This window comes from Camelus bactrianus, chromosome 15 (genome assembly GCF_048773025.1).
Source record: "Camelus bactrianus isolate YW-2024 breed Bactrian camel chromosome 15, ASM4877302v1, whole genome shotgun sequence".
Lineage (NCBI taxonomy): Eukaryota > Metazoa > Chordata > Mammalia > Artiodactyla > Camelidae > Camelus > Camelus bactrianus.
In genome coordinates, this window is record NC_133553.1 from 47,454,813 (window position 1) to 47,481,021 (window position 26,209).

Here is a 26,209-nt window from a genome sequence, read left to right on the forward strand (position 1 = left end):
TAAATCCATATAAAATGCACCCAACAGAGTGCCTCATACATAATGGGTCTCAGTGAATGTTATGCACGGTATTATAATCATCCCACAGAACTTAGAGTTTCTTCAAGGCAAGGTTTGTGGCTTCTGTCCCAATAGACCCAGCTTCCATCAGAGGGTTTGGCACATAGTAGTTGTTCAATAAACACTTGATGAGGAAATGAATGAATCATAAGAAGCCAGGGATGGAGGAAACCTTGGCAGCCCATCTCAGATAGAGGATAATCTCTGTGATTACTAGGCTTGGGGACCCCCATTCCCACCCTGAAATCCAGGCCACAGCCCTGCCCTGAAGCTAAGAGAAGCCTGCTCCCCACTCACACCACCCAGGGAGGGCCAGTGATGGGGTGGTCTCTGACTCTCAATGATACTTTGATTTCACTAAATAATTCAGGTGTTTTCTTAATCACCCAAGGTTTTAAACTGCCTCTCTGTCTTTTGGGAGCCTTCCCATTCCTGCAATTGGTGCTATAGAAGTAGGTGTCAGTATTTACAATCTGACTCAGTAGTTTTCAAAATTCTGATCCTTCAAGTTAACAAGAAACAACAGCCAGGCAACCTAATTCCTCGACCTGCACCTTTGACCTTGACAGAGCCCGCCTTGCAAGGAAGTGGGACCTTGGGATCCAGCAGCTGCTGCAGGATCCTCTCCCAACTTCCAGTCCCTCTGCCTGGGAACAGCACCCTTTCCAAGCCACACCACCCAAGAATCCATCTTTCCTGTCAACCTTTGCAAGGAAGAGATGCAACTCCACCCTCCAAAACCAAGAGACCACTTGGTCCTGCTGATCTATCCTCTTAAAGCCTCTGGAATCAGTCCCCTCCCCCAATAGCCCTTATGTGTTTGCCATATTTCAGACTCTCATAACTCTTCCCTTGAGCTATAGCAATGGCCTTCTAAGTCCAGTCTTCCTCTGCTCCGTCTCAGCCCCTGGTCCAGTGAGATGACCCAAGTCACTTTTCAGTTTGCAACCTCCAAAGACCTTCCATCACCTACAGGTTAAAGTTCAACACCCTTCAAGTGGCATCTGTAACCCTTCACTGAGCTCTCCTGGCCTGCTTTGTCCCTCACCACTCCTGCCTTGCACGTCACTGCCCAGAGTCACTGAAATGTCCAAGATGATAGCCACTGGCTGCGTGCAGCTCTTTAAATTTTAATTAAAATTAAATCAAATTAAAAAATTCAGCTTCTTAGTTGCACTATCCACATTTCAAGTACTTAATAACTAGAGGCTATGAAATGGACAACATAGAGATAGAACATTCCCATCAACACAAAGTTTTAATGGACTCTTCTAGAAAAACCCAAGGATTTGTGTTTCTCTGCACACATCATGCTCTGTTAACCTGCCAGGTCTTTGCTCATGCCTCTGCCCGAACACCCACCCTCCCCACTTTCCACTTGGGTGATTATTCAAGGGTTAGTTAGGGGTCATATCTAAGAAGCTTTGTTTGAAGCCCTAGGCTAGGGTGAGTGCTGGGCTTCTGAGTTCTAATAACTCCTCATGTTAGCTAATGTTTATCTGACTGCTTACCATTTGCTGATACATCTATCTTCTCCTTGAAACTGTGAGTTCCTTTAGGGCAAAAACCATGTCTTCATGGGCCCAGCATCTCCAGTGCCCGGCACAAAGCAGATGTTCATTACTGTTGGCTAAGCTCATCCGAATGGAACTCAATTGTACGTGACCACAGGGCGGGACTTAGCTGTGTGTCAGTGAAGATCCTCAGGTAGAGAGAAACTAGTCAAGAGGAAAGAGGACTTAACGGTTCAGTAACTGGGAAGTTCAGGGGTGGTTCTTGTTCCCTGCATGACCGGCTCCAGGGGCTCAGAGCATGTTATCAGCGCCCTGGCCCCCTCGCCATCGCTCAGCTGTGTTGATTACCCTCTCCAGGCAAGATAACCACTGGTGGTAGCCTTGGTTCTAAATATTCCCAATTTTGTAATCTCCAGGAAGAATGAAATTCTCTCTCCCAGCATCTATCTAGTGGTCTCCAGTAAGATGCTGTTTGGCCTTGCTTGGGTTGTATGCCTTCGTGAATGAATCACGGTGACTTGGAGTAGTTGCTGGGCTCTATCATGTGTTTGTTCCTAGGGTGGGGGTGGGATGGAGTACCAGTTCATCATGATTGACAGCTCCCCAGGTGACTTGGAAAAGGAAAGAATCAGCTGAAGGACCCAGAAGAGTGGGCTGGAAAAATGCTGGGAGTCAGGAAGGTCCCCACCCCCTCCGGAGCTGAACTGCTTGCCTCCTGCTGCCCATTACACCCACCCCATGTAGACCAGAGCCTCAGGGGAGTGCGGCCACCTTCAGGTCTCAAGCCACCAGTCAGCAGCCAGCAAGGGGTCTTGAGTTTAGGTTTCTCTGGCCTGGAAATACATAGTTGATGGAGCTTCTAAGGACTCTGGCCCTATTCTGGAAAGATCCCTTGTACAATTCACCAGCTCTGGTCAGGACCCCACAAGCTGCTACAACCTCCCTGCCTCCCACTTAAAATATTAAGTTATAATTTGCATACAGTAAAATTCACCCTTTTTAGTGTATCGTGTCATGAATTTCGACTGCAATTGTCTACCACAATCAAGATATGGAAGACTTCCATCAGCCACGAAAAAATTCCTTGACTCTTTGTGGTCAACCTTTCCGCCATCCTAGTCCCTGGCAATCACTGCTCTGTTTTCTGTCCCTATAATTTTGTCTTTTTCCAAAAGTCATATAAATGGAAGCATATAATATTTAGACTTGAGTCTGGCTTCCTTCACTTAAGCTCAGGGCAACTGAGATACATCCATGCTGTCCTGTACACCAAGAGTTCATTCCTTTTTATTGCTTAATTTCATTGTCTGGATGCATGCACCACTTTTCATTAATCATGCTTTACTTCAGGGACACTTGGGTCATTTCTAGTTTTTGACAATTATGAATAAAGCTACTATTAACAGATTTTCAGTTCTCTTGGGTAAATACCTAGGAGTGCGTTTTTTAGGTTGAATAGTAAGTGTTTAATTTTATACAAAAAACTGCCAAACTGTCTTCTGAAGAGACAGTATCATTTTCTATTTCTACTAGCAACGTTAAGAGCACTCCACTTTACATCCTCGCCAGAACTTGGGTTTGTTAGGTTTTTTATTTTAACCATTCTAATAAGTGTGTAGTGGATCTCATTGTGGTTTAAGTTTGCATTTCCCTAATGACGAATTACGTTGAACATTTTTGCATGTGCTTTTTTACAATCTATATATCATCTTGGGGGAATTGTCTGTTCAAATATTTTACCCATTTTTTTTTAATGCTGGGTTGATTTTTTTTTTTTTTTTTTTTTTTGAGAGCAGAACTGTCCTCTTAAGGGGAAGACAGTATTTTAATAGGCTCCATGTGATAGGAAAACAGGTATTGCTGTTGAGGAGGTGGGGGATGAATCTCTGAATTCAGGGGCTTCTCTTGAGCAAGAGGGGAAAAGTGGCATGAACCCCTCAGCCCTCTGCCTTTGGCTTTGATGCCTTCTCTTGTGGGTTCTGGCTTGAGGGCATGCGGAGAACTTGTGCTTTCCCACTGTTCTCTGGTTTTTCCCTTTTTGATGGAGGTGGTTTCTTCATCTTCTCCGGGGATTAGCTGTGGGGTAGCTGTTGCTTCTCTTAAGGTGGTTCTTGAACTTCCTAGAGCTGGTTCAGGAGTTTTTCTGCGGGGATGGAGACGAGGGGCTGGGGAAGGCACTCCACCACCGCTGTCTGCAGGAGCCCTTAGTGCCATGTCTTTCTCCTTTAGGGGAGCGTAGAGTAGCCAGAACTGGATAGCATTCAAGGAGTCTGTTTGCAGGATTTGAGAAAGGAGCTCCAGGATCAGCAACTCCTGATCCTGCAAGATGAATGAATGTCTAGATTCCTCCATCTCTGCTCAAAGCGTTGTTTTTTTAGGCCCTGGTGGGAGTGGTGGCGGGCCGTGGCCCGGGGGAAGCAGGGATCAGCCTCCCAGTGTCTGCTGAGTACTTTGGCCCCTGCTCCTGCCGTGGCTCCTCCTTCTGCTCCTTGTTCTTCAGCTCACTCTCCTTGGTGAGGGTGGCCATGCAGGAAGCCAGGTCTTTCAACTCCTTCTTTCAGGCCTCTGGGAGGAGGGGACAAGAGCTGGCCGACTGATATCTGGGGCCCTCCTCCCTGCCCTCCCTGTGGCCCTGGGTGTTGGGAGTGCTGTTGGTGGAAAAGCCTCCTCTATTTTTTTTTTTTATTATTGAGTTTTGTGGGTTCTTTATATATTCTGGATTCAAGTCCTTTATCAGATATATGTTTTGCAAACATTCTCTTCTAGTTTGTGGCTTGTCTTTTCATTTTTTAAGTCTTTTGGATAGCAGAAGTTCTTAATTTTGAAGAAACCCAAGTTATTAATTTTTGCTTTTATGCTTTAAGTGTCATATCTAAGAAATCTCAGCCTAAGCCAAAGCCACAGTGTTTTATTCTATAAGTTTTAGAATTTTGACATTTGTATCTATGATCTGAGTTCATTTTTTATAGGGTATGGAGTATAAATAGAGGTTCTTTTTTTTTTTTTGCATGTGGATATCTAGTTATTCCAACACCATTCCTTGAAAAGCCTTTCTCCATTGAATTATCCCTGCATCTTTGCCAAAGATCAATTGATCAAATATACATGGACCTATTCCTGGACTCTATTCTGTCGCACTGATATATGTCTCTCTCCTCTACCGCACTATCTTGACGACTGCAGCTTATGGTAAATCTAGAAATCAGGTAGTGTGAGTTCTCCACTGCTGTTCTTTTTCAACATTGTTTTGGCTAGTCTAGTTCTTTTGCCTTTCCATATAAATTTTAGAATCAGCTTGCAGACTCCACTTTTCTCTGAGGAGCCCATACGCTTGCAGGGGTTGCCTGATCAGGATCCACACCACCGTTCATGATATATAAGGGTAAGGGCAAGACTCTGGAACCAGACTGTTCGGACTCAAATCCTAACTCCAGTTCCTACTAGAACTTGGGAAAGTTACTTGACATCCCTGTGCCGCCGTTTCCTCTTCTGTAAAATGAAGAAAATGGCAAATACCTATTTTATAGGATTTTTATGAGGACTGCAATAACACATGGAAAAGAAAACAGTACCTGGCACATGGTAAACCCTTGATAAGTGTTGGCTCTTGTTTTCTCTTTATTTATCTCCATCTTTCCTCCTTCTGTCCACACTCCCACTAACATCCCACAACCGCTGAATTACTGATTTTTCTTCCAAGGACATTTCTCAGGCTTGTAAGCCACTTAAAAGCCAGCTCATGACATTGCCCTGGCTCTCCTCCTATTCGATATACAGATAGTATTTGTTGTTTCACTTTAGCTGTTCCCTCTCATTATGACGTTTATAGAAAATCTGCTTTGTGAGCCATATGACTTGGCTGCTAGTAAAAGGCCGAGCTGAGCTCTGCCTACTGTGTCCCTGAGGTTGAAGGCCAAGCCCTGTCATGATCCCCACGACTGCTGGTAGGCGAGGCCCGTGCCTCTCTTACTGGACTGGTTCCATTCTTCCTCCATCAGCCTGGCATCTCCCAGGGGCAGGGACTTGATCCATAGGATTCCATCAGAGACCCCTCAACAGCAGAATCTACTTCCTCCAGAGGACCAGGAGTTGCGTGAGAGTCAAGTCCCAGGGTCTCTGATCTGCCAGGGATCCCCCAGAGGTATTCTTAACTCTCCCAGTGCAATGGGATCACTGAAGTCTGGGGGCTATATCTACTCCAATGCAGAACACTTTTTTCCTAAATATTTTAATGATTTTTACCATCCTAGTTCTGAAATGGATTGCTTTTTCACTACCTTCTTTAAAGGAAGTCACTGGGTATCATTTAACGTTTCCTGTTTAATTCAAAGCTAGAACCATGTTCGCCAATGGCTACACAGCGATGTCATGACTGGGGCCATTTAAGGCACAGAGGCTGTTTCCACCCTGCCCTAATGTCTCCCAGACCTTCCTACAGGTTAAGTGCATGGGCTTCCTCGTCTGTCAGCACTTAACTGTTTCAGGGTCTATCCCTTTGGTTGTCTAAACCAAGAAATGAACCTGAACAGTAACAATATTGCATTATTAACGGCAAGAACAACAAGAAAGAGAAAAGCAGCCCCTGGGAGTCCCTGGGAGCTGCGAGCTGGCGAGGCACCCGGAGCTGGGATGTGGCGTTCCACTGTTGAACAGGAAGGCTCCCACACACCATCAGCACTCAATGAGATCACTTTGGGAGCCAAATCAGAGCATGATAGTGTTGAGGCTCAGGGCAGGCCACCCCAAATGTGCCTCAGTGGCATACTGATTATTTTGAATTAGTTATTTAAGAAACAGCCAATTTAAGAGGGAGATCCTGACCCTCCTCTCTGTCTCCCTAGAAGCAGGAAATAAACCTCTCATGTGAAAGGTGCCTTCCCTGCATGTGGTGGTGGAATGACACCCTTTATCTAGAGAGAGAGGGATTTAGAGCCAAGAAGCCTTGTATCAACAAGCCTTGTCACTTCTTTAACTTACTACCCAAGCCCTAACTCTGTTTAGATCCTTCACTAATTAAGAACCCCAAACCTAAGTTTGTTCGTCCTGTCAATTCCTTACAACTTTATTGTTTCTTTGTCTAAAAAGTATAAAAGCTGCCTGCTTTGGCCACTTCTTAGGTCCCATTTCTATGAAACGTCCACACAGATGAATTTTAATGTGTTTCTTTGTCTCCTGCTAATCTGTCTTATGTCAATTTTATTATTAGTCCAGTCACAAGAACTCAAGAAGGGGAGAAGAGGGTAACGTCCCCCTCCCCAACAATAATGTGGACTGTTATCATGTCTGAATGTAGAGCAAACACGAACACTGTCCAAACCACAAAAATGACCAAACATCCCTTCTACTTGTCTAATACGAGTGACCGCTGCCTTTCTAGCGATTACAGCTGTGGTCTCACTTCATGCCCCCTGTCTTCTAGGTAAGAAATACTAAGGTTCCCAATGATAAAATTACCTCCACTTTCTGATACTATTCAATTCAGAGCAATGCCCTGCTTCTTGGAACACTCCTCAAAATCACCTAACACAAGCTCCAATCCTTAATAAGCCCTTAGGATATAGTTCTGCAAGACTGCTTTAATTCAAAGAGGAGGCTCCCAGTGGAATTAAGGAATGACAGTAGGGCCCTTGGGAAGTTTTCTGTGTCCCTCAGATCCCAAACCTTTGTTGAAACCTGGTTATGCTTAAAATGTGGGTGAAGAGTAATCCGTGAATCTCTAGGACATTTTGGATTAAGACAAAATCCAGTTAGGAACATAACATCCCCCTCTTGCCCACCCACCCCGCCCCACTCCTGATTATCCTGAGAGGGATGAGCTCAGTTCAACTGCATTAAAGAGAAGAAAAAAAAAATTTAACCGCTGAAAAAATTATTAGTAGAACAATGTCTGCCAACAGAGATTGCTTCAATAATGGAGCCCAAAATAGAGTGAACAAATAAAGCTGTTGAGACGTCTGTGGGTTTAGTTTCGGCAAGCGTTCCCCGCTATTTAGAAGACATACAAATCATCTTTGCAACAACCAAGGAGCATTTTATTTCCGAAAGGGACGGATTTCTTGTTTAACCCATTTCATTTCCTTTATGAAACAGGAAGCAAACGCCTCACTCTTCTGGAAGGTGGTAGCATATAAAAACACATCTAAGTGTGAAAGTGAGGCTATTCAGTCCACCACAGTTAAAAGTTTGAAATTTGGGCTAATGTTTTAAATGCGAGAAAAGATTTGCTTCACCTCAGTCTCTTGCAGCCAAGATTCTTTAAAAGGAAGGATTTGGGGACCGTAAGCAGAACAGGAGTTTGTGTTTTATCTCAAGTTGGAGATGGGGGCAGGAGAGCAAGTCAGGACCCAGGGCAGGGGGTGCTGGCCCTCCTTCTCTGACTTTCTCAGGAACCCAGTGGGTCAGGCAGCAACCCCAGACTGGAAGCCCATGGTAATTTTCCATTCTCCTGTAGACTACATTTCCAGTTGCTCTGCCTCTACAATGCCCTGTATCTGTCTACTAGCAGGAGGAAATAATTATTTTCTCCAACATGGCAGTGTTTTCTTTTTCATTCCTTATGGAGCTGCCATTAAGTCATGGGGTTCTCTGGGGAAATCACTTTAATCTCTTTGGGGGTGACTTACAAGTCCCTAAAGGTGATTCAAGTACAACCAGGCAATATTTCACTACTGAATCAGAGAATGAGCTGTTAGAAAAACTCATTTGCTAATTCACTTGACCATCTCTCTCTCTGGAGGTGGCCCTTCACTGAATGGCCTCCTGCCACAGCCTGCTCCCCTCCGGCCGCCTTCTGAACAGCTGCGTCCCCCGCTTGTGCTCCCCACCAGCTGACTCCTAATCCCTGCTACTGACTCAACTGCTAGCTGCCTACGGCTCTGAAACACCACGATGGGAGCATGAGACCGCTTTCAGGCCGACCCACGATTAAAGACACAAGGAAAACCTTCCAGAATCAAAGTGGTCGTGTTGGGATTGGCAAGGAGGGGAAAAAAAAAAAATTACCCTTCTAGGTTCTTTGCTGGGTCCCTGGAACAAAAGACAGATAAACAGGAGAAAGGCACATAAACTTATTGAATGTAAGTTTTATATGACAGGAGAGCTCTGGAACCCTCATAAGGAAATGACTCAAAGAAGCTGTCAAATCAGAACATTTTGGTGCTAGGGTAGGGGCTAAGTGTATTAAGCTGGAGGACACTTAACAGGTCTGTTTGTTCAGATTCCTCCCAGTCATCCCCCATCTTTGGAGATAAGGATGCTCCTTTACAGGGAGAGCACTTCTCACATGAGGGTTTTATGACCTGCTTCGGGGGAAGGTCAGAGAGTCCCTCCCACAATTGCTGTTTGTCAAATTCCTTCAAATATTTCTTAAAATATTCACTGTGCTAAGGTGCCATATTTTGGAGTAGCGTGTCCTGAACACCATCAGGATTACGGGGAGTGTGGCTGATGTTCTGCCGCAGGAAAGACTGCTCCAGGCATCAGGGGAGCCTCTCTCTTTCTGTTCCCTGCTTCCCAACCTGACATGCTGAGCATTAATTTTTGGGATACACAAGGCCGCCAAATACTCCTTTTAAACTTGCAAGCTTCCCACCCATCCCCACCTTCCAGAAATTTCTCCTCCACAGAAGATGGCTACTGAATAGAATTGTTAAAAACACTGGGCTCCCTACTACAGATTCTGCCAACAGCCAGACCCTTAATTGTCTTTGGGATTTTTCCTATTCTTTCCTGTGAAATGGAAATAATCAAAGCATGGGCTAGCCCAGAGTCCTTGCAGGACCATTAACTGGAGGGGTTTGGGGAGGCAGGATATTTCCAGAAGGTGGGGAAATACTCTTTATAATTTTTTTTTCTTTGAGGTCTGAGAATTTAACTATATACTCCTGGAAATAATTATTATATACTCTGTTTTCCCAGAGCGATATGATAGTATCTCTACCTCATTAACCTGACCCAGTCAAAGCTCAGAGATCATGAGAACTGGAAGGGACCTCAAGGACCATTTAACTCAGGGGTTCTCAACTGTGGCTGCTCTTATAATCACTCACTGAATTTTTTAAAAAGTACTGAGCTTGGGCCCCACCCCCGGGCCAGTTGTATCATACTCCCCAGAGAGCCAGAGCCTTCTTTCCTGAAAGCTCCCCAGGTGACTTCAGGGTCCAGCCAGAACAAGCAACAATGATCTGGCCTGGCAGTCTCTATACAAGGTTAAAACTGGGGGGAGGTGATGTGAGTCAAACCAGTCTCCCAGGAATGGGATCAGATGGCCTGTGGCAGCCAAATGGAAGCAAAGGTCACACAGGGACGAGGAGGATGGGGAGTTGCAGCAGAGTCCTGGTCACCATCACCCAGTCAGTCACCCAGGTTTGCACCTGCTGTGTGCCAAGCTCAGGATCAAGCACTTGGGTAAAAAGTGTACAAAATGAATTACTCACAGTGCTCTCCAGGAGCAAACCATTTCCTGATGGACTTGACCAAATACCAATAACTAGAGGTAGGGGAAAGTGGGCTTTATGCTCAAAGATGTTCATTGCAGTGTTTTTTAAAGTTTTTTTTTAATTGAAGTATAGTTGACTTACAATCTTGTGTTAGTTTCAGCTGTACAGCAAAGTGATTCAGTTTTTTTTTCAGATTATTTTCCATTAGAAATTATTACAAGATACTGAATATAGTTCCCTGTGCTAGTAGGTCCTTGTTGCTTATCTATTTTATATATAGTAGTGTGTATCTGTTAATCCCAAACTCCTAATTTATCCCTCCCCCCCCAACTCTTTCCCGCCAGTAACCATAAGTTTGTTTTCTATGTCAATGAGTTTATTTCTGTTTTATAAGTTCATTTGTATCATTTTTTTTAGATTCTACATATAAGTGATATCATATGATATTTGTCTTTCTCTGTCTTATTTACTTCAGTTAGTATGATGGTTTCTAGGTCCATCCATGTTGCAGTAAATGGCATTATTTCATTCTTTTTTATAGCTGAGTAATATTCTTTTATACACGCACACACACCCCCCACACCTTCTTTACCCACTCATCTGCCAATGGACATTTAAGTTGCTTCCATGTCATGGCTATTGTAAATAGTGCTGCTGTGAACATTGGGGTGCATGTATCTTTTCAAATAAGAGTTTTCATCTTTTCCGGATATATGCACAGGAGTGGGATTGCTGGATCATATGGTAGCTTTTTAAAAATACATATTTTTAAGGAACCTCTATACTATTTTCCATAGTGGTTGTACCAACTTATATTCCCACCAACAGTGTAGGAGGGTTCCCTTTTCTCCACACCTTCTCCAGCATTTATTATTTGTAGATTTTTTGACGATGGCCAGTCTGAACAGTGTGAGGTGATACCTCATTGTGGTTTTGTATATATATATATATTTTTAATTGAAGTATAGTCAGTTTACAATGTTGTGTCAATATCTGGTGTACAGCATAATGCTTCAATCATACATAAACATACATATATTCATTTTTGTATTCTTTTTCACCATAAGTTACTACAAGATATTGAGTCTAGTTCCCTGTGGTATATACTATGAACTTGTTGTTTATCTATTTTATATATATTAGTTAGTGTTTGCAAATCTTGAACTCCCAATTTATCCCTTCCCACCCCCCTCATTGTGGTTTTGATTTGCATTTATCTAATAATTAATGGCAGTATAATTTACAATAGTGAAAAAGTGAAAACAGTTTTCTAGTCATAGAATTTGTAAATAAACACTAGGTTATATCTACTTGGTGCAATATTTTGATGCCTTTAAGCTCGGTTTTCCAAGGAGATTTTATTATCACAAGGAAGTATCCTCATTATAAGTGAAAAAAATAAGATATAACCTCATACATAGGCTACATGCATATGATCATAGATTATATACATAAGTGAAAAGCTAGGAGGAAACAGACCAAAAGTTAACAGGGTGTTTCCTCTTTTTTACTTCTTCCTTCCTTCCTTTTCTCTATTTTTCAATTATTTTTAAATGATCCAGGCCAAGGAGTTGGAACTCAGTGGGTGAATGGTGGGGGCCATTTCTTGCCTCTGTAATCTCCAGAGTGCCCTGCAGTTTGTATCCCATCCATGTGGGGATCCTCATCCGTGGGCATGGGCCGAGAGGCCTGCCAGGGATCCCCCAGTGGGCTACCTGGAAAGTCAGAGATAGGACCCAAGTCTCCTGTTTTGTGGTATGGATCTTCATGGAGCTGCACAGTCTGAACACATGGGCAGAGAGGCTGTGAGGAAGGCTTGTGCCCATTCTGTGAGGCTGGGCCCATTCCCGGAGGCCTGGGGCTTGCTCCCCATCCTCCTCACTCTCCCACACAGGAATGAAGACTTGTAGGCAGCAGACCCTACAACCAGGTGATGCAGGAAAGGCACCTGTGGGGCACTGGCTCCTTGCAATGGTTGTCAAAATGATCTTTAAGACCAATTATTCTCACCATGGTGAGGCCAAACCAGTCGTAGGAACATCCTGGAGGAGGGAGGGTAAAGGCTCGTTGAAGGTGGGTATTTCAATGCCAAGACTTGACTAGAATTCAGGGAGAACCATATTGTAATAGTTTAGGATTGATGGATATATGATCAGGCCATCAGGCCACCCAATATGGCTGTTCTCTTGCTCTCTGTACGTCCCCTGCTCTCCCAGTACCTGCTTCACCTACATCCTACTCATGTAACCAACCTTCCCTCTTAATCCTAGAGCCCCAACAGTAAATGCCTATGGCCTTGCCCCTGGCCCCAGCTGGTGATCTAATCTTTAGATCAGAACTGTTTCTACTGTGATAGTTTATCAAAGGGGCAGTGAGAGACATGCCTCTGCTGGTTACCCTGGTAACTGATGAGCCAACCTGAGGTCAATTCCCCCTATAACTGGTAACCTGCCCCTCTCCGTAGGGAGGAAGACTACCACTGTGCCCTGCCCGCAGTCCACCACACACAGTGGGGTGTCACTCCAAAGCCTTGCTTCAGACATGTAAGATCTCCTTATCAAAACAATGATGTCTCTGTCACTGATTCCAGGCCCTTTCTTTGCTCTTGAGGCTGAGCTAGTACAGGGCTTGCAGGCCTGTGGGATGCAGCCCAACAATGGACACAGCAAGGCAAGGGTTGGAGGCAAAGATCTTTGAAGAGTCTTGGGGAGTACTGTCTTTTGATGTTTTTGAACTGTTAAAAGATAAAATGAAACATTTAAAAAATTTAAAAACTTATTTGAGCAAAATTCATTCAAATTAGGCAGCATCAAACCAGAGTGGCTTCAAGCACTGCACTGATGGGAGCCAGAGGCAAACTTTTATAGGGGAAAAAAAAAAAAAAAACAGAAGCAAAGTAAGGAATTTATTCATTGGCTATATCTTAAAACCTAGTTGGCTGTGATTGGTTGTCCTTAGGTTTCAATCTGTTAACACTGAGGCATTTACAGGCTTAGATTTTTGGTTTGCTTCCGTAGACCACCTCAACCTAATTTGCCTCCTGGTCTAATTAATTTCACATTATTAATTGAACACATTATTATTACTTCACATTATTATTGAGGATTAAACAGTCTGATGTTCATTTAAGTCACAGATTCCCAACCTTGGCACTTTTGACATTTTGGTCTGACTAATTCTTTGTGGTCAATCAGCGCATTGTAGGATACTTAACAGAATCCCTGACTATATGCCAGTAGCCCTCCGCCCAAAGATATCTCCCTGCATTGCCAAATGTCTCCTGGGGGTAAACAGATTTCAATAAGTCTTTCAGGAAGTTGGTGGAATGAATAATAAATATTTGCAACTTTTATCATCCTTGGAAAGACTTTCCTGTCATGGTAAAGTCAGGTTGATAAAGACAATGAAAGAGCAATGTCATGTTAGTGTAGACTGTCAGCCAGCTGCTTGCAGATGGTTTCTGTTCTCACCTTTAGGCTCTAGTCTGAGCCTCTAGCTTCGACTACCCTCCTGACTTCAGCCTCTTGCAATCTCCTGTTCATGGTCAGCTTTTAGCTAGAAGATATGACCTCTCTGAAGTTAAGAATCAGTAGCTTTTAAGGAATGAAAAGAAAACATGCTAAGGTTTATTGAGCCCTTACCTGAACACAATAGACTTCATTTATCCCCATAAAGTGTCACTACCTATTTTTATAGATAAGGAAATCGAGGCTTAGAAAAGTGCTTAGAAAATTGCTCCTCTCACTCAATGAATGGTGAGATTGGAATCTGAATGCAGGGGTCTGACACCAAATTAGCAGATTTAGCAATACTACTGTGTGGGCCATATTCATACTCAAAAAGTATTAGCTGTTTATCTGAAATTCAAATTTAATTATGCATCGTGTATTTCACCTGGTAACTCCACTTCAATACCCCTTCTCCCATCTACGGGATGAACGCAAGGGGTATGGGGGTGCTGGCCTCTGAACTGTTTGATGGGGAACAGACCCGGGAGCCCTGGGAGCACTGGCCAGAGAGGAGGTGGGGTGTAAAGAAAGCCCAGCCACTCCGTCTCTGGTTTGAGTGCCTGGAGAAGAGTGACCCCTGGTGGCCGCGCGGCACCCTGCAGTCACTGCCAGCCCGGCTCCTGCGCTGGGAACAGGAACTGTTTGTTCTTAGTTCAGACCTCCACCAAGAGCCGATGTCTGCCCAGGGACTGTGGGGAAGGAAGCCAGACTTAGAGCCACCTAGGAGGTTTTCCAACCATTCAGCTGGACTGGAGGTCTATTCCCACACTGGGTCAGCCACTCTGTTGCCCCCAAGTGGCTGATTTATAAAAAGGTCCTTAAGCCCCTAAAATTCCGAAGACCATAGGAAGGACTGCTAAAATCCGTGCCTCCCTACCCTCTGTCCCCTACAGGGCCTCCTGGCCCCTCGGCCCACTCCAACGTGTGGGGAGTCAAATCTAAACTGAGGGCAGCCATGGAAGGGAGGTCATTGTTAAAACCAGCATCAGAAGTCCATTTCTCCAGTGAGTCCCGTGAATTGCCTTTGTGTAAATCTGCTTTTCAGTAGAACACTTTGGTGCTGTACAGGCTCCACCTGTCCCCCCTGTTTGTCCCAATGTTTGCTGTGCCATAACCTGTACCAGGATATGTCAAGTGCTGAAGGTCACCCTGCTTTCTCAGGCTGTTGAAGAAACAGGCCTGGACACCAACAGTCACACAGGGCCTCCTACCCAGGTCCTAAGGAAATCCTCCTGCGGCCCTTTCCTCTGAGAATCCTTGGGGGGGGGGGTGTATCCCCAGAGGCCCCTCCTCCCTCTGGACCCCACTAATCTTTCTTTATCAGTGTATTTGGCCCTTAAGGCGTCACTGAGCTTGGAAGAGGACTCAGAAAGTCACAGGTGAGATTATAGCCCCAGCTGATGCCTTGATTTTAGGCTGGTAAGGTCCTGCCCAGAGGACACAGTGAACCTGTGTCCAGACTCTTCACAGAAACCAGGAGGTCATAAATTGGTGTTGTCTTAAACTGCTAAGTGTGTAGTAATTTGTTGTGTAGCACTAGGACACTAATATAGGCAGTGTCTTCAGGCCTCACCCTAGCCCTGGGAACCTCCTTTCTGGAACATTCCCACTAACTCCTAGCTTCCTTCATAACCAGAAAGAGGAGTAGAGCTGACTGAATATCACAGAAAGCTCCCCACATGGGATGTGCTGAAAGGGAAGTCCCTTGAGTCCAGAGGAATCTCCCATATCTCCTGCCATATTTCCCGCCCTGCTCTAGTGTCTAAAATATACTCAGACTCATCGAGCCAACAAATACTTACTGAATGCTGTATCAGTTATGTTATCTCAATTATGCTGTATGATAAACTATACAAAAAAATAGTGAGCTTAAATAATAATTTATTGTTGCTCATGAGTCTGTAGGTTAGAGTTTTGATTTTCCTGGTCTCAGGTGGCTTAATTCTGAATCTGCAGTCAGTTAAGGGTCAGGTGGGTGTCTCTGCTGATCTTGGCTGACTCTGTGCACATCTAAGGGTCAGCTGGCTGAAAACAGCCTCAGCTAGGCTGAATTAGGTCTTCTCTACATCTTCTCACAGACCTTCAGCAGAATAGCAGGGAATATTCTCAGGGCAATGGCAGGACCCAAAAATGAACAAGCCCAATTGGGCAGGAGAGCAATTGGAAATGTACATGTGCTTTTCAAGCCTCTGCTTACAGTCACGTTTGCTAACATTTTACTGGCCAAAGCAAGTCACACTGTGAGCCCAGAGACAAAGTGGGAGGTGCCTACAAAAATATAGGAAGAAAGGAGGCCATTAATGCAATCAACTTGCCACAAGGGCTAAATATACACAGGCATTGTTCTGGGTGTTCACTCTATAGTGGTGAACAAGCCTTTAGAGCTTGAAGTACAGTGGAGAAGACAAGCCATACATAAACAAATAGATAAATATATTTAGGATTGGTGCTGTGGATGAGAATAGCCAGTGGGACCTACTTAAGGCTGCTGAAGACCTGAAGGATGACAAGGAGCCAGGAATGCAAGGACTAGATAGAGGGGACAGCCCATGCAGATATTCTGAGATGGCTGAGCAAGGAAAATGATGGCATAAAATAAGATTGGAGAAGAGGCAGGAACAGTGGTATAGAGTTTGGATTGTACACCAGGCGTGATGGGAATTCAAGAGAAAGTTCTAGTAGGGGGAAGTGACAACATGATCTGATTTGTCTTCTTAAAAGTTCCCTCTGGCTGTTGCAGGGAGGATGAATGAATGTTAGAGAGATAACAGCAAAGGTGGGGAGACAAGTTAGGAGGAGGTGTAGGGTTTCAGAACGAGCCTCCCCCGACATGTGTCACTTTCACATGAGGATTATTTTGAGCTAAAGGCAATCGAGACCCTGTGTGTCTGAGAAATTTCTGCCCCTCCCTTAACTACCTAGAAGCATTTACATTGGGGTTTTTTCCCCCAGAAAATGAGTTATTACCAGCGATAAATTTTATGTAAGTGGCCCTATCTATATGGCAAGGCAAACATCTAATTAACAGAAAATTACTCTTCTTCTTACTGTCCTCTGAATGACGCTCCTGTCATTGGAAGCCCCAGCCCCTATCCCATCTCTCAGCTCAGGATGGCTTGTAGCCTTCATTTGACCTTTCTTTGACCCTCTCATGTACGTGGGGTTCCTGTATGTACAAAATTAAATTTGATTTTTATCCTCTTAATCTATCTGATGTTGTTTTAATAGACCAGCTAGAAGGATCTAGAAGGGTGGAGAAGAGTTTTCTTCCTCCTTGACAGTAGATACTAGGTATACTTGCAAGATGAGAGGGGGCACTTTTGTGCTGTGTTTGGAGTGGAGCTGGCAGAATTTGCTGAGGCTTTGGATGCAAGAGGAAGAGGTATCAAGGTTTCTGGCTTGAGTTACTGGCTGAACAGAGAGGCGTACCTATAAGAGGCAGAGGACAGGTTAGGAGGAGGCATCAAGAGTTCAGCTTTGACGGTGGAGGGTATAACTCAGTGGTGGAGTGCAGTGCTTAGCATGCAGGAGGTCCTGGATTCAATCCCCAGTACTTTCGTTAAATAAACAAACAAACAAACCTAGTTACTTTTTGGGGGGGAGGGGGGACCCCCCCCAAAAAAAGAGTTTTGTGAGTGAGTGAGATGCCTGTGGAACAACCAGGCAGTTGGATATTTGGAACTAGGCTTCCAGAAAGAAGTCTTTTGAGGTTGGGTCTTGCACAGGAGGAAACTGGTTGGGTGGGGGCAGAATTTATGACTTAATAGGCTGGTGGGTCCTGGAGGCAAGGGTCTTGAAAGAATCTTGGAGAACCAGCTTTCAGTCTTGATAAGTCATCTAGTTAGTTAGTTTACAATCTTATCTTTCAGGAACAGATACTTCCTGGAGCAAGCAACTAAATAATTTTTCTTGATCCTGGTATTGTTTAGCACAGGGACAGGAAGGTGTGTTCATTTCACTTCTCCTCAGTAACTGAGTGTCCTCAGGCAAATACCTTTAAAAAATAGTAACAATAACTACAATGTAGTACTTACTCTGCTGGACAGTTCTGAACACTTTATGGCTATTAACTCATTTATTTTTCACAACAACCCAGTGAGATGGATACTGTTATTTGCCCCAGGTTATAGATGTGCCTCAGTTAAATATAGGCTAATTATCTTGTCTGAGGTGGCATGGCTGATAAGGTGGTAAATCTGGGTCCCAGAGTTCAAACTCTTAATCCCTCCCATGTTAGCTGATTATCTTCAGTTTCTCCTTGTATATAATGAGAGGCTGGCCTAGATAAGAGCTGGGGGAAAGGGGAGATTTTAAAGAAAGAATCATTTGGGAGGAGAGGGAAAAATTAGGAGTTTGGGATTAACAAAGTCATATTACTATATATATAAAATAGATAAAAAATAAGGACTTAACTATATAAAGCAGGGAACTATGTTCAATTTCTTGTAATGAAAAGAATCTAAAAATAAATATAAATGCATATGTATAACTGAATGGCTTTGCTGTACACCTGAAACTAGCGTTGTAAATCAACTACACTTCAATGAAAAATAAGAATTAAAGGAAAAGAATCATTCATGACACTTGTCAAAGATGACAAGGCAGACTTTTTTCAAGAGGGACCATTGCAGTGGGGTTTTGTCGTAGGGAAGGGAGATCATGTTTAATTCAGAATATAATAAGGAAGAGTGGGAATTTATAGCCAAGGAGTAAGATGGTGGGTCAGGGGATAGAAAATTACTAAAAGGTAGGGTAATTCTTTGCTAAAGTGATCTAACACATCTGGCATGCCAGAGTGAAAAGATATCAATGGTGATCAGACCAACAGTGAGGGAGTTTCAGTAAAGTGGCTCAGCAGGAATCCTGCTAAAACTGGACAATGCAGAGATGAACAGGAAGCCCAAACGTCAGGGCCTCGTTGAGAAAAGAGTTCAGAGGAACCTGACAAGAGTTGGGTCAAGGAGAGAAACTTTGTCAGGAGGAAAAACTTTCCCTCCACTGTCTTATGTTCAGTAAATGGGGCCTGCAAATAAAAGTGATAAAAGACCAACTAGGAAAAAAAAAAAGTTTATTTATGCATACATCATGTATACACGTGGGAGTGTTCAGTGAGTAACTCGAAGGGGTGGTTAGGATTTGAGACATATTTTGCTGAAAAACAAAATTTAACTGAATAAATTGAAGGGTCTTATTGGCTTTATTCAATGATTCATGAATCAGGCATTACCCCACTGTTGGGGCTCAGGGCAGGCTGCCCCTAAATATGCTAAAGTAGTATATTGATTATTTTGAATTCAATTTACTTAAAAAATAGCCTGTATGAGAAGAAAACTGAATTTCCCCCCTCTCTCCCTAAAAATAGGAAATACATCTCCCATGTGAAAGATACTGTCCCTGTACCAGGAGGTAGAGAGACATCCTTGTCTATTTGACTGTCTGTCAAATGTACACCATATGTGTACCTTGCAGGTGGTGGAGACTATGCACGTAAAATACAGAACAAAATGTCTAAGAAGAGCAGATAGAATGTTTACATATCAAAGTCAAGGGGAAAGAAATGCAAATTCCTCCTAGAAGGGCTTATGTTCCTTTAAGGTCAGAATTCTGAAAAGATGTTTTATCAAGCCGGCTTTCTTTAACTGGGCATGCAAAAAACCAGTTTTGAATAGTCAAAAGATCCCCGTCTTGGCCATTTTTAGGGCAAGATTTCCTTAGTTCCCAATTAAGTCAGTAAATGCAAGTATAATTCCATAAGTGCAAAATCTGGCTGGGGTGTTAGTTGGAGGTTGGCTTTCTGATACCCATCATTTTTCTGTTTGAGAAATTCTATTTCTCATTTTAAAGTTGAATTTGTCAGAGATAAATTTACTAATGAGACTGTGTGGTGGGACAATGTGCTGCTTGTAAGCTTAACTCCTCTAGGTGCCACCTTAGAGTCCTTCCAGTTCTTTTACGTGTCTTGATTTCTCCCTCTGGCAGTCTAAAACCACCATGGGTGTTCAGAGCACTGAGTGGCCAACTCTTATACATGCTCCCCAGATGGACAAGTTTTTAATTAATGAGCACAATATGAAGACTCAGCCTCCACCTCGCCCATAAATTTCTCAGTTGCCCAAGAAAGTCATAGCTGACTGGGAGGAGTCTTGTCCCTTTTCTTCATAACAGAGCTCTCATGTAATATCTTCACTTTTACCCCAATAAATTCTGTTAAGTTAGCAAATTGAGGAAAGATGTCCAGTCAACTTCCTACCTATTACCCAGTCCAAGCGTCCTTAGTATCTTACAGCTGAGTAAAATCACCTCAGGGTTTCCAAACTGGGAATAACCTTACTGTCTTTCAACTGAGCAAGTATAGGCACCTCTTCTTGAACCTAAGTTCAAGAATAACCTACTCCTCATAGCAAGGAGTTTAACAAGCTCTGAATAAACTCAAGATTTTCAACTAAGTGTGAGAGATCAGGTGCCAGGAGAGACTCACCCAAATTTGTCTGGACTCACAGAGGAGGCAGATGAGCACAAAGGGTCCTGATACTGTTACAGAAACGACAGGCCAGTCAAGAAACAAGCACCACTCGGAAGGTTGGAGTACTCAGATGTATTACGCCGGCGGGCTCAGAGGGGCTTCTGCTCCAAAGCTCTGAGCACCTTCAAGATGTGCACATGAGGTTTTATAGGGTAAAGTACAAGCTTGGGGTATTCAGCCAATAGGCATGGAACAGCTTTAGCAGCATCATCATCACAAAAGTGGAGGCGGGGAGGCAGCAAACCAACATTCCAAGCCAGATATGTATCTTTGAAAATCCAGCTGGCTAGCAAAAAAACATGAACAGCAAACCAACACTAATTAACCTAGATTTACAAGTTAGTCCAGCAGAACTCAGATCAGTATTCCAATACTTAGACTTGTTAGCCCAGCCCAGCCTCTCCTTCACATTCCTAGACTTATGAGTTATCTTGTCAGACCAGCCCGGTTTTTCCTTCACAATACTACCAAGCTCCAGATCCTCATAGAATTCAGGCAAAGGAGAGAAGTCTGCTCTGTGTGCTTTCATGGTTGCCAAAACTGCTGACTTAAAAAAAAAAAAAACAACACAGTGTCAAGGGCTGTGAGTTGAGTTTTTTCAGTGTCTTACTGAGGACAATACCTCTGGAGACAGCCCCTCAGATAGCTCTGAGAATCTATTCCAAAGAGGTAAGGGAGGAGCCAGAATATATATGAACTTTTCTTTTCTTTTCTTTTTTTTTTTGGCTAGGTAAAACATGTAGTCAAGCATAAAAAGATTACTGCTAGTCACAAAGAGCAGACATCTCAAGTTAATGACTTGAGTGCTTCTACGCATGGAAGATGCAAGAATCTGGAGTCATTGAAATCTTTCCTTTGATATGCATCTTAACTATCTAGGGGCTGTTATATCCAAAGCACAGAATGCTCCCCCTCCCTCCCCACCCCCATCCTGAATTCTCCTCAGGCTTACTGTCTGTGGGTGACTGCAGTGGCTAATTAACGGCTTGGTCCTTGTAGAGCTGAAATGGCAGACAACATGTTTTTCTTTACAGTGTTAAGACTTGGTTTACTGTTGTCAGAGGGGGAGACGTCTTCCTCTACCCTTCTAGGTTCTTTTGGCTGTCTAAGAATTCAATTGATGTGATACAGATTAACAGGAGACAATCAAACAAAGTTTAATAACATGTATACATGGGAGAGACCTGGGAAAAATGAGTAACTCACCAAAATGGCTGAAACTCTCACCTTAAATACCATCTTCAGCTAAAGACAAAAGAGGGTGTTGAGGGAAGTAGTTTGGGACTTCAAAGGGGAAGAAGGCAATTGACATGGAGATGGAAAAGCCAATATTTGGTAAATAAAAGTTTGCTGGGCTATATAGAGACAGTGTAACACAGTGGACTCTGATCTCTAGGCCCTGCTGAGTTTCCCCATCACCACCACACTTAGCCGACATCCTTTGCAGACATCTCTGGTGAGAGCTCTATTCTAGGAACAGGTCCTCTATCTAAAATTTTCTTAGGCAGTTAGGGGGGAAGGTCAAAGTTTCTTCCTGAGTTTTTTAGGCCTTGATTGTTTCCAGCTCAAAATAATCTGCATACCAAAGAGACATTTTGAGATGGCAAATTTTGTTTCTCTACACCAATGTGGGGCTTAGCACAAATGACTTCACTTTGGGCCTGTTGTTTCTTTTTCAATAATATCTAGGAGGTAAAAGGAAGCAAAATATACCACCCCAAAATGTTCCTCTTTGGCATATTGATTATTTTAGGATGCTTATTTTTTTGTATATATATTTTTATTGAAGTTTCGTCAGTTTACAATGTTGTGTCAATTTCTGGTGTACAGCAAAATAGTTCAGACATACATATACATACATATATTCATCTTCATATTCCTTTTCACCATAAGTTACCACAAGATATTGAATATAGTTCCCTGTGCTATACAGTATGAACTTGTTGTTTATCTATTTTATATATAATTAATTAATTTTATATATAATTTATAATTTGTACCTGCAAATCTTGAAATCCCAGTTTATCCCTTTCCACCCTCTTTCCTCTACCCCAGTAACCATAAGTTTGTTTTCTATGTCTGTGAGTCTGTTTCTGTTTAGTAAATAAGTTCTTTTGTCTTTTTTTTTTTTTAGATTCCACATATAAGTGATGTATGGTATTTTTCTTTCTCTTTCTGGCTTACTTCACTTAGAATGATGATCTCTAGGTCCATCCATGTTGCTGCAACTGGCATTATTTTATTCTTTTTTATGGCTGAGTAGTATTCCATCATATAAATATACCATGATTTCTTCATCTAGTCATTTGTCGATGGACATTTAGGTTGTTCTCATGTCTTGGCTATTGTAAATAGTGCTTCTATGAACATTGAGGTGCATGTGTCTCTTTGAATTAAGGTTCCCTCTGGATATATGCCTGGGAGTGGGATTGTTGGATCATATGGTAAGTCTGTTTTTAGTCTTTTGAGGAATCTCCATACTGTTTTCCATAATGGCTTCACCAAACTACATTCCCACCAGCAGCGGAGGAGTGTTCCCTTTTCTCCACACCCTCTCCAGCATTTATCATTTGTGAGCTTTTGAATGATGGCTATTCTGACTGGTGTGAGGTGTTACCTTGTTGTAGTTTTGATTTGCATTTCTCTGATAATTAGCAATATTGAGCATTGTTTTATGTGCCAATTGGCCATTTGTATGTCTTCACTGGAGAACTGCTTGTTTAGGTCTTCTGCCCATTTTTGGATTAGGTTGTTTGTTTTTTTCTTATTAAGTTGTATGAGCTGTTTATGTATTCTGTAAATTAAGCCCTTGTCAGTCTCATTGTTTACAAATATTTTCTCCCATTCCGTTGGCTATCTTCCTTTTTTTTTTTTTTTTTGGCTTATGGTTTCTTTTGCTGTGCAAAAGCTTGTAAGTTTAACTAGGTCCCAGTTATTTATTTTTGCTTTTATTTTTATTGCCTTGGTCAACTACCCTAGGAGAACATTGCTGAGCCTTATGTCAGATAATGTTTTGACTATGTTTTCTTCTAAGAGGTTTATAGTGTCTTGTCTTATGTTTAAGTCTTTAAACCATTTTTAGTTTATTTTTGTGTGTGGTGTGAAAGAGTATTCCAACTTCATCGATTTACATGCAACGGTCCAGTTTTCCCAACACTATTTGCTGAAAAGACTGTCTTTACTTCATTGTATGTTCCTGCCTCCTCGGAGATTAATTGACCAAAATTTATGGGTTTATTTGTGGGCTCTTTATTCTGTTCCATTGATCCATATGTCTGTTTTTGTACCAATACCATGCTGTTTTGATTACTGTAGCTCTGCAGTATTGTCTGAAGTCTGGGAGGGTTATTCCTCCAGCTTCATTCTTTTTCCTCAGTATTGCTTTGGCAATTCTGGGTCTTTCATAATTCCACATAAATTTTAGGATTATTTGTTTTAATTCTGTGAAAAATGTCCTGGGTAATTTGATAAGGCTCAAATTATATCTGTAGTTTGCTTTGGGTAGTATGGCCATTTTAACAATATTGATTCTTTCAGTCCAAGAACATGGGATATCTTTCCATTTCTTTATATCATCTTTAATTTCTTTAGTCAATGTTTTGTAGCTTTCCACATGTAAGTATTTTATCTCCTTGGTCAGATTTATTCTTAAGTATTTTATTTTTTTGAATGCAATTATAAAAGGGATTGTTTCTGAGCTTTTCCTATGTCTGCTGCTTTCTTAAAAATAATCATCCTACAGATAAAGAATTTCACAGAAAAGTGAAAACTAAAAGAATTCAGCTAATACTAAACCTATCTTAAAAGAAATTTTGAAAGGTCTACTATGAATGGAAAAGAAGCAGAAAGCTATAGAAACAAGAAAATCATAATTGGAAATGTGATAAGTATAATGAGTTGCAAGAGAATAAACATGAAGATAAAAAAAAGGACATCGAAATCATAAAAGGTGGGAGACAGGAGCAAGAAAACATAGATTTTTTTCTCGCTCCTTTTTTTTTTCCTTTTTTTTTTTTTCCTTTCTTTTTAGGATGTGTTTGCACCTACATGACAACCAATCTAAAGCAAATAGAAATAGTAATGGGTTAACATACTTGAAAATAGGGTAACCACAAATCAAAATCATACAATAGAGTCACAAAAAAAAAAAAAGAAAGAAAGAAACCAAGCTAATACAAAAGAAAATTATCAAACCACAAAAAGAAAAACAAAAAGGAAAAGAAAGAAAGAAGAAATACTGAATCAACTGGAAAACAAAGTTCAAAATGCCAGTAAACATACATCTATCAATAATTACTATAAATGTCAATGGACTAAATGCTCCAATCCAAAGGCATAGAGTGGCAGATTGGACAATAAAACAAAAGCCAACAATATGCTGCCTACAAGAGACCCACTTTAGTGTGAAGGACACACATGGATTGAAAATGAGAGTGTGGAAAATGATATTTCATACAAATGGAAATGACAAGAAAGTGGGAGTAGCAATACTCATATCAGACAAAACAGACTTTAAAACAAAGGCCATAAAGAAAAACATTATATAAAGATGAAAGGAGCAGTACAAGATGAGGATTATAGTCATTGACATATATGCACCCAATATAGGAGGACTTAAATATATAAAACAAATACTAACAGACATAAAGGGAGAAATTTCTGGGAATACAATAATAGTAGGAGACTTTAACATCCCACTGATATCACTGGGCAGGTTTTCCACACAGAAAATCAATAAGGCAGTGGAGATACTAAATGACAGAATAGAACAGTTGCACTTGATTGATATTTTTAGGACAATTACATCCCCCCCAAAACAGAACATACATTCTTTTCAAGTGCTCATGGAACGTTCTCTGGGATAGACCACATACCTGGGCACAAAAGAAGCTTAGAAAACTGAGTAGAAGTTATCCTTTTGTAAGAAACATTTACATTTACAAGGGAAATCTTTATTTGTAAGGATGTCTCTCTCCTCGTACCAGGAAGAAGGGGATGACCATGCCCCCAGAAGAAGGCATATATTTAAATCTGCATAACAATCTTTCCTTCCTTTACTGTGCTTTGGTCTGATGACCTCCCATAACTGAATCCCCTCAGCCCCATTCTTCTTTTGTCTTTAGCTGAAGATGGTATATAAAGTGATGGCTTTGGCTATTTCAGAGAGTTACTCAGTTTTCCTGGGTTTCTCCCGTATGTACAGGAGGTGTACATTTTGTTGAACATTTTTGTTTGTTTTTCACCTATTAATCTTTCTTGTATCAATTTAATTGCTAGACCAGCCAAAGAAACCTAGAAGAATAGAAGGAAAACTTTCCGCCCTACATAGGGATAAGGGAGAGGTAGGAAAAGCTCCTGTGTGAAGAACAGGTAGATTTCTTTCAGAAAGACAAATGCGCTTTTAGAAGAGCAAAAATGAGATAAGAAAGTTTGTGATAATGTTTATTTATGTAGGTGCCAGTGGGTCTTTCTGTCTTCAGGGACATAAAACTTACCAGGAGAGGGGATATATGGTACATTTCCCCTTCATCTTTCTCCTGGGAACAGACCTGCCCCAAGGAGGGAATTTATGGCAGTCCTCATTCCTCAGCAGTTTCTGCTTTTAGTAGATGAGAGATGCTCTGAGAAGGCTTCTATCTGCATCTGTTGAATCTCAAATGTTTTCAGCTTCAAATAATCTTTGTATCAACTCTGCAGTTCCTAGTAAGTCCCAACAGGATTTATCCAGTTCCATCATTCTTTGGCATGGAATGGCAAATGACAATCTGAGATGTGTCACAGGACCAAATGCATGCCATAGCTGGTGAGGCTACAGCTCTCAACCAAAGCGCAGTGTCTGCCACCTCCAGAGGCCGTTCTTTGAAACTGTAACTACTTGGTCAGGGGATGGTGTGTTCAGAGGAGAGACTTGGCCAGGTAGGGACTTCCACTGAGCTGGCAAAAACTTCTTGGATTGGGATTGACCAAGGAAAAGTGAGCAAGAGCATTTGCAGGGGGCAGAAACAGCACATGAGAGGGAAGGGTCTTATATTTATAGGCACCCATTATATGCTTGGTAACGGACTTTACTTCATCTCATTCCATCCTCTCAATAACCCTATTAGGTGGATATTAGCTGATCTCCATTTATCAGATTGAGACACCAAGGCTCCAGTGCAAGTAATT

General features: G+C 42.2%; 1 pseudogene; it reads right to left on the minus strand.

Annotated features, from left to right (window-relative positions):
• Positions 1-3,511: 3,511 nt before the first annotated feature.
• LOC105079069 (protein TBATA-like) overlaps positions 3,512-26,209 on the minus strand; it is a 31,305-nt pseudogene continuing 8,607 nt past the window's right edge.